The sequence below is a fragment of the Panthera leo genome, chromosome A3, assembly GCF_018350215.1.
Source record: "Panthera leo isolate Ple1 chromosome A3, P.leo_Ple1_pat1.1, whole genome shotgun sequence".
Taxonomy (NCBI): Eukaryota; Metazoa; Chordata; class Mammalia; order Carnivora; family Felidae; genus Panthera; species Panthera leo.
The window spans coordinates 121,862,007-121,876,178 of NC_056681.1; the positions used below are offsets into that span (position 1 = coordinate 121,862,007).

General features: G+C 42.7%; 1 long non-coding RNA gene across 2 annotated transcripts in view; it reads right to left on the reverse strand.

The window, feature by feature from the left end:
- Positions 1–11,267, reverse strand: part of LOC122215139 — a 28,178-nt gene extending 16,911 nt beyond the window's left edge. For both annotated transcript variants that reach the window (XR_006200258.1, XR_006200259.1), the window contains exons 1-2: positions 10,451–11,267; positions 7,682–7,861 (exon numbers count right to left, since the gene is read on the reverse strand). This is a non-coding gene — a long non-coding RNA (uncharacterized LOC122215139). The remainder of the gene's footprint in view (positions 1–7,681; positions 7,862–10,450) is intronic.
- Positions 11,268–14,172: the final 2,905 nt, after the last annotated feature.

A 14,172-nucleotide genomic window follows, 5' to 3' on the forward strand; every position in this document is an offset into this window, starting at 1 on the left:
CTTTAATGGAAGCTCTGAATTTTACAACCCCTTCCTACTCCCCAATGTATTTAAATGTAGTTTTAAAGCTGCTGCTTGTGTCCAGAGAAATGTAAAGCAGAGAGCCAAAACTCTTTACAACAAAACATTTAAAATGCTTCAAATATCCAAGGAGAGCTTTTAAAGGGCAGCTCTGTCATGGATGGAGAAAGAGTAAGGAGACTGAAGTGCTCTGCAATGTATCATGCTTGATAAGCCAAAGTCCTGGGTGAGCAAGCGTCAGACACACACTTAGAGATGGGAGGGCCTCTTGGGGCAGCCGGCATCCCCTGCCCCAGCCCTGCTTGGCTGGATGGGTCCCCAGAGTGACCTTGTAAACACCAATTGCTGCCAAGTTTGTCTTGGCCAGTATTGTCTATCAGCACAGAACCTCTTACATTTAGACAGAGAGACCCCAGGGAGTTGCAAGGAGGAGAAATGCCAAAGGGAACACGCACTGTTAAGTCAATAGGGCTTTGTACAGATCACCAGAGGAAGCAGAGCAGGGAGCAAGAAATCCGGAGACAGGTGTGAGGCCTGTTGCCACAGGAAGTTAGAGGTCTGCAAGGAGGCAGAACGTTCCCCAGTTCAGAGTCCAACACAGAGGTGCAAACCCCTTATAGGGTGGTGGTGGTGAGATCCTGAGCGAGTGCCCAGGTGCTCAGCCTTCTGGAGTGCAAAGGAGGGTCTTTTGCCATCAGCTCAGGTGTGGGGGCCCAGTGGAAAAAGAACAAAGTGAACAGAGGAGGAGGATGGTGGGGTTCTACATGGGGGAGGCAGACTGTGAGGAAATACTCCTGCTCTTGTGACCCTGGGTCAGCAAGAAGGAATAATGTGGGAGATTCTGTTACGGGACCCCCCCTGAGTTAAAAAAGCTTGGGCAAGCAGACTGTTGGCAAATTGCTGCTGCTCTTTTCTTCCAAACTCAGAAAATGCACCTGCTCTCATTACTAGAGATTCTCTGAGGTTTGTGAGCAGTGGGGTAACAGACATAAGCATTTCTGCAATATTAATAATCTAGAGAGGAAAGAGAGGGTTACCCAGGATGGGTGCGTGGCTTGGGACAGGGCATATCACCTAAGACTTGATTCCCTTGTGTAAATGGCATCAAGGAGACTCCCCTGTATCCTCAGACTTAAGAATAAAGTGATGGAGGAGTATTGGGTAGGCTGATGGGCTAGATGGATGATGGGCAATAAGGAGCACATTCGTTGCAATGAGCCCTGGGTATTCTATGTAAATGATGAATCACTAAATTCCACTCCCAAAACCATTATTACACTATATGTTAAATAACTTGGATTTGAAAAAAAAGAGAATAAAGTGAGATATGCATATTGTTAAGTTATGATTAATATTTTCATTGCTCTTAATAGATTGATTTAAATTTATATGATTTCATCAGAATCACCAAAGCCTTGTAACAATTTTTCTGTCAGAGTATTTTGTGGTGAAAGAATGAATTGATTCCTTTTTGGCCCTTCCTTAGTTATCTTTTATCTGTTCTCCTTATGACCAAATACCATGTTTCTACTTTCTCACCTGCCATGCATTCATCTGTCCACATCACACTGACCTATATGTTCCCACTGGTTTACTGAAATTGCTTTGGACAAGGTCATTAATGATCTTCTAATTGTCAGATTCCATAATAATAGTAACAATAATAATGACGGTGATAGCTAATGCTTATCAAGGCTTAATTATGTCAGGCATGACTCTAAGTGATTTGCATATATTAAGTAATTTAAATGTACACTATCTTGTGAAGGAGGTAATATTATCAATCAGATTTTAATAAGAAGAAAACTGTGGCAGAGAGGCATCCTTGGCGTAGGTCACAGGATTAGAAAGAGGCAGAACCAGGATGCAAACCCAGGCAATCCTACTCCAACACCACACTTGTAACCTCTACATGATGCTACTTCTTCATTTGACTGCCCTCTGTTGCTTCCCTGACAATCCCTGGTTGAAGATGGGGCATTGAAAAGCAGAGGAGGGCGCCTGGGTGGCTCAGTTGGTTAAGCGTCTGACTCTTGATTTCAGCTCAGGTTCGTGATCTCCTATTTCATGAGATTGAGCCCTTGCATTGGGCTCCGCACTGACAATGTGGAGCCTGCTTGGAATTCTCTCCCTCTCTCTTTGCCCCTCCCCAGCTCATGCACATGCATGCATTCTCTCTCAAAATAAATAAACTTAAAAAAAAAAAAAGAAAGAAAAGCAGAGTGGGCGGGTATGCTAAGGCCATGCAGCTGGCAGTTAGATCTAGGGATGCCCCTGCTCTTGACATGGAGAAGTCTGTGGCACAGGCCAGGGTTGATAGCCTTTCTGAAAGTCCTTGGTCTGGGGCTGTGACTGGATCAATGCAGAAGGAATGGCTGAAGAGGCAGTCACAGGGAGGTAGGTGGTCCTAGCTAGACATTGGGACAAGTTACCAGCAGGGAGAAGGGGTCACTATTTCCAGATCTGGGGCATAAGAAGAGTCACAAAGTTGGTCTGTGGGGAACCACGGTGACTTTCAAAGCCTCTTTGTGGCACTTTGGAGGCTTTCAGATATTTGGTTTCCCGGTGCATAAATGTCCCTGTCTTTTCATCAGGCTCTATGACTAATATGCCTTGGTGATCCACACATCTTCAGGTTCAAATGGCCAACTGGAGATTTTTTTAATTAATTTTTTAAAAATTTTTTAAGAGAGAGAGAGAGAGGGATCACAAGTGGGGGAGGGGCACAGAGAGAGGGGGACAGAGGATCTGAAGCAGGCTCTGTGCTGACAGCAGCTAGGCTGATATGGGGCTTGAACTCAGGAACCATGAGACCATGACCTGAGCTGAAGTTGGAAGCTCAAACGAGTGAACCAACTGGGTGGCCCCCAACTGGGGATTCTAGTAAAGCAGACAGTACCCTCCTATACTCTTGTTAGCTTCCTCTCAGCCTCCTTAGGGTACAGTGAAGCTGGATAGAAAAGGCAGAGCCCATTGTAGTCTGCCCGTGGATATGCCTGCATCCTACAGAGATAGGAGAAAAAAGGAGGGAATAAAAAGTCACATTCTGGAATGTTATGTTGAGAAAAAAAATCCTCAGAAATGAAACAAAGCTCTAATCAACTTGAATACAAATGTGTTAGCTTGCCTGTTCTGGGATAAGTAATTTTTTCAGATGTGCATAAAGCAATTTAGCCACTCATAAATTTGACAAGTCAAGACATAGTCCCTTAAAAAGCAATGTTGAGCAATTCGCCTGTTATTTTACAGAAACCATTTAGTAATCATATAAAGTAAGTGAGAGTAGGCAGTATAAATATTCCTAGTGCTCCTAATCAATGAAGAGTATCCCAAAGAGAGGACTCTGAGTATCTTGGAACAACCTTGTGTTGAGTGTGCACGTATGTGTGCATGCAGATGTGAATCCAGGCATGAAAGAGAGCAACTTTGTTTTTGTAAAGACCTTTTATTTTATCGACAAAATGAAAATAATTTGACCATGGCGATCTTAACTCTCCATGGCAGAGAAAGTCTTGACTGGTCTTTGTCTCCAGAATAGAACACCTTGGGTCTCTGGAAATGTTATAGCTACTTAAATAATTTATTCAAATGGTCACCAACCAGGACAGTGCCTATTTTGGGAGACCAATGTCTTCAATGAATTTCCCACCTCCCCCAGAAACCCATACCCCTGTTGGAAATATCAGTGAGATGCTCTGCTAGTCCTGTAGAAGCCCTCCAATCTCTGTTCCCTGGGCAGAGTCTCTAATTACCGACCATTATCTTTTCTTACTCTCTTCCTCTTAATAATACAACATTGCCCCCACCCTGAGTTTTAGCTGGGAACATGGCCCACATCCACCCAGTTAGAGGCTGATTACTCAGCCTCCCTACAGTCTAGCTGTGGCATGTAATTAAATTTTGGCCAAGAAAGTGATAATGGAAGTGATGTATGCAAACTTCCAGACTGAGTATAATGAAGCTGTGTGTCTTTCACTCTTTCTTTTCCTCTCCCCTCTGGCTGGGAAATGGCAATTGAAGCTGCTCCTTTGGACAGAGACGGAGGCTTCAAATTGAGGATGGCAGAGCTGCCCAACCTTTCTGGACTGTTTGATGAGAGAGAAGTGAAGTTCTATTTTATTTAAGCCTCTGGATTTGGGGTCTCTTCATTAAAGCAATTTTACCTGTAACCTAAGTAAGACATGACCTAAGAGATCAATAAGTCGGGCCCATTTGTGTCCTGAAGTACTGTGGTTGATATCTTCCCTGAAGCCTCAGTGACCAAAGAGAGCTACTGTGTAAGTGTGTGAGGGCAGAGCTCAGGACATTGTGGTTTGTTTAAACCATTACTGCCTGGGGAGCTAAGGAATGGAATTCATTGCAGTAGCCTGGAAGAACGCCACCTCGAGATTTACAAACATGTGTTTTATTGTTGCTGATTGTGTAACTTTTTATTTTGATATAATTTCAAGCGTATACAGAACTTACATAAAAGTTGCAAGAAGAGTACAGGAACATTTTCAAATTTTCCAACTGTTTATACTATATCCATTTACTTTATCATTCTCCTTTGTGTGTGTGTGTGTGTGTGTGTGTGTGTGTGTGTGTATCAATATAGTCTCTTTAAAACATTACTTGCAAGGAAGGAGACTGTCTTTCATGATCTTTCACATTTTGAAAAACAGCCCAATTATTTGTAGAATGTTCCTCAATCATCATTAGATGTAGTTTGTTTATTTTGTGCAGGAATGTCATAGAAGTGATGTTATGTCTTCTCAGCGCCTCCTCTCAGGAGTCAAGTGATGCTCATTTGTCACTTTGATCACTGGGTTAGGGTGGTGTCCACCAGATTTTTCCATTGTAAAGTTCCTCTTTTTGTCTATTAGTAAATGATGTGTGTTTGGCTACTTTGAAACCATGTAAATATCTTGGGGCACCTGGGTGGCTTGGTTGGTTAAGCGTCTGACTTCAGCTCAGGTCATGATCTCACAGTCCATGAGTTCGGGCCCCACATTGGGCTCTGTGCTGGCAGATCAGGGCCTGGACCCTGTTTCAGATTCTGTGTCTCCCTCTCTCTCTGCTCCTCCCCTGTTCATGCTCTGTCTCTCTCTGTCTCAAAAATAAATAAACGTTAAAAAAAATTTAAAAAAGAAACCATGTAAATATCTTGTTACTCATCATATATTCACTACCAGTTTTAATATCTTTTAATGATTTTATACACTAGGAATTTTAACATGGATTTACTTGGAGAAAGTATGTCACCTCAGAGAGGGTTTAGGACTACCTAACTTGGAAGAAGAAGGAGGTCTGGAGTCTAAATTCAACCGATCAACCCCAGGCTTCAGTTTCCTCTTGGGCAAAACAGGTTGAGGGATGGTGGTCTTGGGTGAAATGGATTCTCTCTAGCTTTCTTAAAAATTTTTTTTTAATGTTTATTTTTGAAAGGGAGAGAGAGAGAGCAAGAGAGAGAGCATGAGCAGGGGAGGGGCAGAGAGAGACACACACACACACAGAATCCAAAGCAGGCTCCAGGCTCTGAGCTGTCAGCACAGAGCTGGGCATGGGGCTCAAACTGTGAGGTTATGACCTGAGCCGAAGTTGGACACTTAAGGGACTGAGCCACCCAGGTGCCCCTCTAGCTTTCTAAATCTAAGGATCTGGAGTTTGTAGGGACAGGCATCCTGACATCCTGGGAAGGTTAGTTCTTTGAGGTGCAAAACTCACATGCTCGGTAGTACCTTCAGCATCCCTGCCTGTTAATCACTAAAGTCTCAGAAGTTTTCTACACTGGAGAAGTTTTAAAATATGGCTGTTCATTCTTTGACATTTCTCCCATCAGGAGGTGGGGTCTACATACGTCCCCTTGAAGCTGGGTGTGCCTGCGCCTGTTTGTGCCAATACAGTTCAGCCACAGTGACATCATGTGACCTCTGAAGTTTGGTCCTAAAAGGCAAGGTAGTTTCCCCTTTGTTTTCAGGAAGTCTTAATCTTGGAGGCCTGGGACATCATATGAGAGATTGGCTACTGGGACTGCCATGCTGTGAGGAAGCCCAGTCACTAGACAGAGACCATGTATCCATAGAGTTGCTTTGGCCGACAGCCCCAGCCAAGTCCAGCTTTTGAGTCATGCTGGATCAGGTACCAAACCTATGAGTGAAAACATCTCCACGATTCTGGTCTTCAGTTATTTGAGAACTTCTTAGCTATTTTAATCTTTCTAGCTAGAATCTCAAGTGTTGTGGAGCAGAGACAACCATACCCTATCTGAATTCCTGATTTCTCAAAATCTATGAGCATAATAACAACATGGTTGTTTTTTTTTTTTTTTATGTCATTTTAATTAGGAGGGCTTTGCTATGCAGCAACAGATAACTGGAACATCCACCCCCTTCCCAGTTCCCCTGAGGGGCCTGTGTGACCTCAGGTGGGAGCCACTGTGGATTCTAACCTAATGCTTCTCTTTTTACTACTTGTCAACAAAATATATTTTAAATCAAAATATTACAATATGCTGAATGTGGTATGTCTCTCCTGTATCCTCTGGGGAAATGAGACCATGACTTTTGTGGGTTTTTTTGGTAATGTCAGCAGCCCTTGAACTTTAGCCTCATTTACTCTCTGGAGCCTACCAAGACCCCATGGCATGTTTATGGGACACGGACAACTTCCAAACAATAAGTACTTTATAACAAGAAATGTCACTTATACTCTACTTTTTCAGCTGTGCTCCTGAAGAGGTGGTGATGAAATGGAAGCTATAGAGGGAATTATATTTCTCTAGAGATGTGGTTTATACATTTGGAGATATATTCTGGAGTCTCCTGTCTCCTTATCCTAACATTGAAGACTGGCTAAGTGGGGAGAGTGAGAGCTTGTGACTTGACTTCACAAATACACTGTGGTCATTTTCTCTTGGTATTTAATAGCTGCCAAACTGGAGGGAGACAGAATCCTAAACATTCATTCATTCATTCATTCATTCATTCAACAAACCAGGAATTATGCTAGGTTTTGGTGGTGGAGCACTGAAGAAGGCAGGCACAGTTTCTGCCCTCATGAAGCTTACAATCAACCTATCAGAAAAGACAATGAATGAGAAATTTATAAGTTTGGTGAATATGATAGTGTTGTGCTTCTCAGACTGTCTATGGCAAAGGGCCTGTTCATTTTTCCTACTTACCTACCTATGTACCTATTGTCTGTATATAGCATTTTTGACTTCCAGTCAGTCATGAATAGGTATATCCTAGTACAGGTGACCAATGTGATTTGCCATCCAAGTTGGACAACTTCCAGATCAATCTGCACACTGTTCAAAATAGATGAGCCTGTAGATTCCTTCCTTGGAAGTTTTGACAATGCCAAATTGCTACACAGGTATTGACACGTTTACTTCTAATGTCTGTATTGATCTCCTTGCAGATCATTGACAGGAAGCTTACACACTGGCCCTGGTGCACAGACCACACCTCGAGTTGCACAACTATAGATAGGGAGCAGTGTAGGCGGGTGTTGTGCTGTCACTTGCCCTCATTCACACATTTCTCAACGAAACTTAGAAAACTGGAAGGAGTTTTCTCACAATGCACAGACTGACTTATGTTCCAAATTCTTATGCCTTCATTTTAGACTGATCGTAGGAGAACTGATGAGCAGAATCTGGGAGTCACCACCTTACCTTTGAGAATCTACTAATTGCTGCAAGGACATGCAGGTTCCTTCCCCATTGTTTCCCAGGTCATTCCGTTCAGGGCCTGGTGGGGAGGATGCAGAAGACAGAGTTGACTTGTGGTACTCCAGGTTCTCACATACCCAGTGTTGATATCATGGTTCTCCAAGGCACAGTGTTCTTGGGAGGCTGTAATGAAGAAGTGATTCTTTTTTTTTTTTTTAGTGTTTATTTATTTTTGAGACAGAGAGAGACAGAGCATGAACGGGGGAGGGTCAGAGAGAGAGGGAGGCACAGAATCCGAAGCAGGCTCCAGGCTCTGAGCTGTCAGCACAGAGCCTGACGCAGGGCTCAAACTCACAGACCGCGAGATCATGACCTGAGCTGAAGTCGGACGCTCAGCTGACTGAGCCACCCAGGCACCCCTGAAGTGATTCTTGAAATAGCTTTGGAGTCACTCCTTTTATGATATCCTTAGCGACATCATTTGCATTTTACAGGTAAAGAAATAGTAACATACTAATTAAGGAACTCTCTTGGGTGAACAGATAAGGAAAGGGGCTCTCAGATTCTGAATAGATTTTTTTTTTTTTTGGTCAGGATTTTAAAAACTAGAAAAAAAACACTTAAAAAGATTTGAGGAGGGTGGATTTTTATGGTCTAGAGTTTCTTAATGCTTCTAACTATATATTTGAAATACTATAAACTTTTTTTTATAAATAATTTCCTTTTGATCGTGTGCCTGGGTAGCTCATTTGGCTAAGCGTCTGACTCTTGATTTCAGCTCAGGTCATGATCTTGCAGTTTGTGAGTCTGAGCCCTGCATAGGTCTCTGTGCTGATGGTGTGGAGCCTGCTTGGGATTCTCCCTCTCTCTCCCTCTCTGCTCCTCCCCCCAAAATAAATAAATAAACTTAAAACACTTAATAAAAAAATTATTTCCTTTGGAAATCAACCCAAAGTGCAGTGGATATGCAACAGCAAGGCATAATATTGCCCTCAAACCCTAGTTTACTTTGTGCAAAATGAGGAAAAAAGTGTGCGTCATTCTAGATTCTCTCTACTAGCCTGACATGAGAGGACTGGCCTTGGGAGCATTCAGGGGCAAGGTCTCTGGGGAAGATCATGTGGCCCCTCTACTTCTCATGTATAACTTGGCCACTGAGCAGAATTTTGCTCAATCAAAATGCAGGGAAATCAGCTAATCATTGACATCGTGCCAGCTGTGGAGTATATTCACTAAGGAATTCGAGCTGGCAAATAAAGTCCTGCTGCTTATGTCCAGATTTATTTGTCTGAAAAGAATCATTCACACCAAAAAAAAAAAAAAAAAAATCCAAAGAGCAAACAACAACAGCAACATCCAAACAGAACAAGAAATATAAAAGCCACCCAATAGTCATTTCTCCTGCTTTTCCTTCAAAAACACCAGTGTTTATTTAATAGGTCCACAGCCGTAGGATGGAAACAAACAGATCAATCACTAGGGTGTTCCATTGTGCCCATCATCTTGAAGTCTGTTGATGGGATTTATCTGAGTTTGAAAGTCATCACAGGGGCACAGGTGCAGCTGATGTGGCATGACATTGGTGCTATATAAAGGACTGTGAGTGACAGCATGAAGGTAAAGGAAATTATGCCTGAGCGCTCCAGGCAGCCAGCCCACCTCCCAGCCCTCCTGCCACCCTCTGCCTTACCAGAGTCACCTCTTGGACATGGCCACCATGTCTCATCAATGACTTCAATAGCAGTTGGCATTCTGCTTGCCTCCTACTCTGCCTGTGGCTAAGGCTGAGATGAATGTCTAATAGGCCAATCTTTCTCTGCTGGGATGAGCTCATTTTTATGTTGCTCCCTAGCATAGGGCTGTGCTTATTTCTCAGACAGGATATAAGTTTCCAGGGAAAGAGTCTGCTCATATCCAGAAGACCAAGACTGAGGCTTGAGATTTATGAGCTAAACAAAACTCTCAGTGGAAAGTTAAGGACACTAAAGGAAGAGTGTTTCTTCAGCATTTTAAGCCCTGGTTTATGAATGGAGGAGAATAACTATCTACCACTAGGGCCCACATCAAAGTGTATACTTTATATAGCTTAAATAAATGAAATGCCACAAAAACCTTGAGCTTGTCCAAGTATGCTGGTGGGCTGGTTGGTTGAGTTGAAAGCTACTCCCTGGGGATTTGACTGGGGTCATTGTGAAGAATGGGCACAGTCAGTATGTTTTGGTGATAAGAAAATAGTAGCCATCTTCCCAGGGTCTCAGAATAAAACCTATGGTAGGAGAATCCTAGAATCCTAAATTTATTGCAACTCAGATTTGATCTGGATCAGTATCATTTTTCTCATCTATAAAATGGGCTGGCTTTGATGTATGTAAAAGCTCACTAGGTGAGTTACTAGGTTTCATGCAACCTGGTATAAAGTGGGTTGTGTGTACACAGGCAGTTGGGGTGGGGGTATGAATGGGGTTAAGTGCCCTGAGAGGGGAACTAGAAACTTAAGCTCTTGTAAAGCTTGCCCAGCACCTGCCTTCAGGAAGACTTCCCTCAGGGATCAAAACTCTGATAGTTTTAAAAGTAGCATATGCTTGCCTTCATTTAGTTACTCATTCAGTAATTGATTCTTGCCTTATTTAACTCAGTAATTCAACAGATATTTATATGTGTAAACAGTTTACCAACACTTCTCACTAGGATATGTATGGGGCCCCAGCTTAAGTTCTTTTGGAAGGTTTACCTATCCTGTTCATTCATTTATTCGTTTAATAACATCCTTACCCTCTGGAGCTTGCATCGTCATATACAGCTCTTTAGAAAAACTAAAATTCTTTGTCCAGGATCTCTGGTATGGAGCTGGGATGATTCATGGCTGCTTAGGAGACACCTAAGCTGGATGCTTTTCAAGAGTCAGGCACAAGGTTTGCCTCACAGGGTCCTCCAGAAGGGTGGGTGTCTGCTCTGGAGGAGATGTGCTAGGAAGAAGGGCAGTGAGTCATGACTTTAAAACTTCTCTGTAGATGTTTTGCAGGTCACACATGTGAAGGCATTAAGCAGGAGGAGCAGAGTCATTGTCTTTGAGTTAGTTTTGCCATTGTTAATTACCTACCCTTATGTTGTCCCCTTCATGTTATCAACCCTAGCTGGCTTCCCTGTTGTTTTCCTGTTATTCTTTGAGCTTCAGCTCACGTATGCCTCTTCCAGGAAACTCCCTGATTATAGCAGATTGATTATATATGACCCCTCGGAGCATCGCCATCCCTTAGTATCTGTCTGCATATTTCATGGAGACTTCATAGCTCATAGAGGACATATTGTCTCTCTCTGTCTACACTCTGGTCTCCTTGGAGGGCAAACGTTAAGTGCTGTCTCTCTTGTTCTATTCTTGAATAGTGGACACATTGTTCCATGGGCACTGCTGACTTGATGATACTTCAGTGGGCAGGTAGGTAGTTGGATCACACTCCGAGGTTACTTCAGGGGGCTTTCTGTACAGGTAAGAACTTAACCCTGTAGCAGCAACGCCCATCTTCAGCTGTTTCCATTCTATACATTTCTTGTTAGTGGTGCCCTGAGGGCTCCTGCTGTGTCTCCTCAGATTTTCCTGTTGGAACTTTGCATATGTCAGTTTGCCTGCAGACACTGCTCTGCTATGATGTCACAATTGCGACTTGATGAGAGCAATTTTCCTAAATGAAACAATCCTGGTGATTAGCTCTAGCTCCCTTCTGCCAGCCAGTACAGCTGGGATGGGCTGCAGCATCTACACACACACAGATGCATGCACACACACAGCCTGGGGGGCCGGTTTCCTGGGTGCTCTAGGACCCACCAGAGCTCCCTCTGTAAGCCCCCCCTCCCTTCCCGAGGTAACAGCAGTGTCCCAGATACATGCATAACAGGTTTCCAATTTATTTCTTTTCAACAGCCTGTGGCAAACATTTCTTCCCCCTTTTCTCCTTTTATTGCTTGCCTTTACTTTATCTGCTAAATCCCTGCTTGTGGGTCTCCAGCTGCCTTTATAGCACCTGGCCTTGTTAATATCTCTGTGTTGTTGCAGTTGCTGCCCTTGGGGTCTTAATGAGGAGCAGGTGGATATTATCAGGTCACTTTCAGGAAAGAGGATAGGAAGGGAACCTATTACCAACCAACACATTATATAGGTTATCTCATTTAAAACCATCCTTGTGCAGTAAATACTATTTCTCTGACTTTATGATGAGAAAAACTATCCCCAGGAAAGTCCCCGGATATCATTCTTTGGAAGTTCCCTCTAAGAGTCAGTCTCTCTTCTGCTCAAGTTCTTACAATGGAGTCCTAGGATCTAAAATCGAATAAAGATCACATTCCTTAGCCTAGTAGTCAGAATTCCTTACCATCTGGCCCTCATCTACATTTTCTGTCCCCTTGCTCACTACTTAATATTGAATCATAATCAAATTGAGTTTTTTACTCTTCTGCATAAGTACCTGACTCTTCCCCACCTCCATACCTTTGCTCCTGTCATTCTCCCCTTTACAATGCCTTCTTCAAACCATTTTCCCCGCATATACAGATGTTTAAGTTTTAAGAAGCAGCTCAAAAATCACAGGCTCCACATGGACCCACCTGGCCTGCTCAGTTGGAAGTGACTGTTCCCCACTCCCCCAACCATGGAGCCTAACCTGGACCACCCAGTAGTAGTACTCCTCTTTATCATCAGCCCATTTGAAGCCATGAAAGTGAAGAACTACCTCTGGTTTTAATTTATCATCTCACAATATGACCAGGGCAGTGCCTTTCTTAGAGTTGACAAAACAAAATAAAACAAGATAGTTGTTGAATTAATGATTTGGGGAAAGTCACTTTATCTTCTAACTACCATCTCCATCTGTGGTTAATAACTAGTACTGATTAAGATGCTTCTGAAAACTCACAAACATCACTACCAAAGGATTAGCATCTGAAAATTTTGCTTCATGAGGCTAGTTCTTTCATATTTCCCCAAATAGTTTATCTTTAGTAACTATCTTTGTATTTGGTTAAATGGCCATGGGTCTCCTTCAATGTAAACCCGAAATTTCACAATAATAAAAAATTCTTCCCCTCAGAATAGGACATATGCAAATCAGGTGCAAAGTAGGCTAATCCCTTTATCCATGGACAATTGGTTATGCAAAAATGTACACATGAAATATGAATTATGCTTACCGCAGAAGTTATTTAGTGGTAACTTACCTCTCTTGACCTGCATGTAACTATTCATTTAATTAACAAACATACGTGTAGTCCTATATGTTTCCTACATTTCAGACCTGTGGATTTAGTTATCAACTTAACTCTATGTGGATGACTCATAGCCCTCTGGAACCCAGGAAACCTAAAATTGAATTTATAACCCATACACCTGTCCTGCCAACCAAGCCCAGTCACATAGGACCTGTTCTGTCTGCTCTATCTAGATCAGATAGCAGTGCCCACCCATCTCCTTCACAAATCTGGTAATTAACCTCTATTTTTCCTCTTATTTTTTCTCATTCCTGCCCAACCAGTCAATTATTCAGTACTGTTGATTATCTTGCAGAGGTATCTGTAATATATTGTTACCTCCACTGCTACTGAGTGTACCATTTTTGAATAAAAACAACAAAACCAAAATGGCCAATTGGCCAATAACTTTTACAATAAACTTAAGGTATTAAGCATCTATGATGTCCTGACAACATGCCAGGTTCTTTATAGATGTTATCTCATTTAACACTCACAGGAAGCCCTTGAAGGAAGGCATTTCAAACAAATTTCTTCTTAAAAGAGGAGATTAAGACTTAGAAAGTTGGGCTGCCTAACGGTTCACAACGGGTATGTGGCAAAAATGGGATTTAAAGTGAGTCTCTCAGACTCTGAAGTCTAATCTCCTTTGCTGTGCTATATTGCCTCTCACTGAAGAAAATGATAGTTTTGATTAAAAACATTCATCAGTTTGTTCAGCAAGTCCATTGAGCATGCATATGTTCTGGGCTTTGTTTTAGGCTGATGACAAGGTGATATTTTCAATCCTGGAGGGACTCCCGGGGCCACCAGCACTGGCCAGGTTGTGCTGCTGTAATAGACATCTGGAACTTCTTAGTCACTTTGAGAACACCTGTTGTACTGCTCACTCACACCACTTACCTGCTGATGGGTGGCTGAGGCTCTGCTCTGTGTCCTTCCCTTCCTCACCCCAGGGCCCAGGCTGATGGAGCAGCTACTTTCTAGATCATTGCTGGTTACCTTGATAGTGGGAAAATAGAGTTTGGTGAAGCAAGTGCTACTCTTGAAGCTTCCAACCACGAGTATTGTCATATGGTTAGAAGCACACACTTCACTGGCCAAAGAGAGCCACAGGCAGTAAAGCAGGAAGGTATAGGGAAGGCAGTAAATATTGTTGAATAGGAACATAGTTTACTACAAGCAGCAAACACACAAATATATAAAGGCAGTCATACACATACTACTGGGAAAGGAAGCTTTAGTCTCCTTTCCCT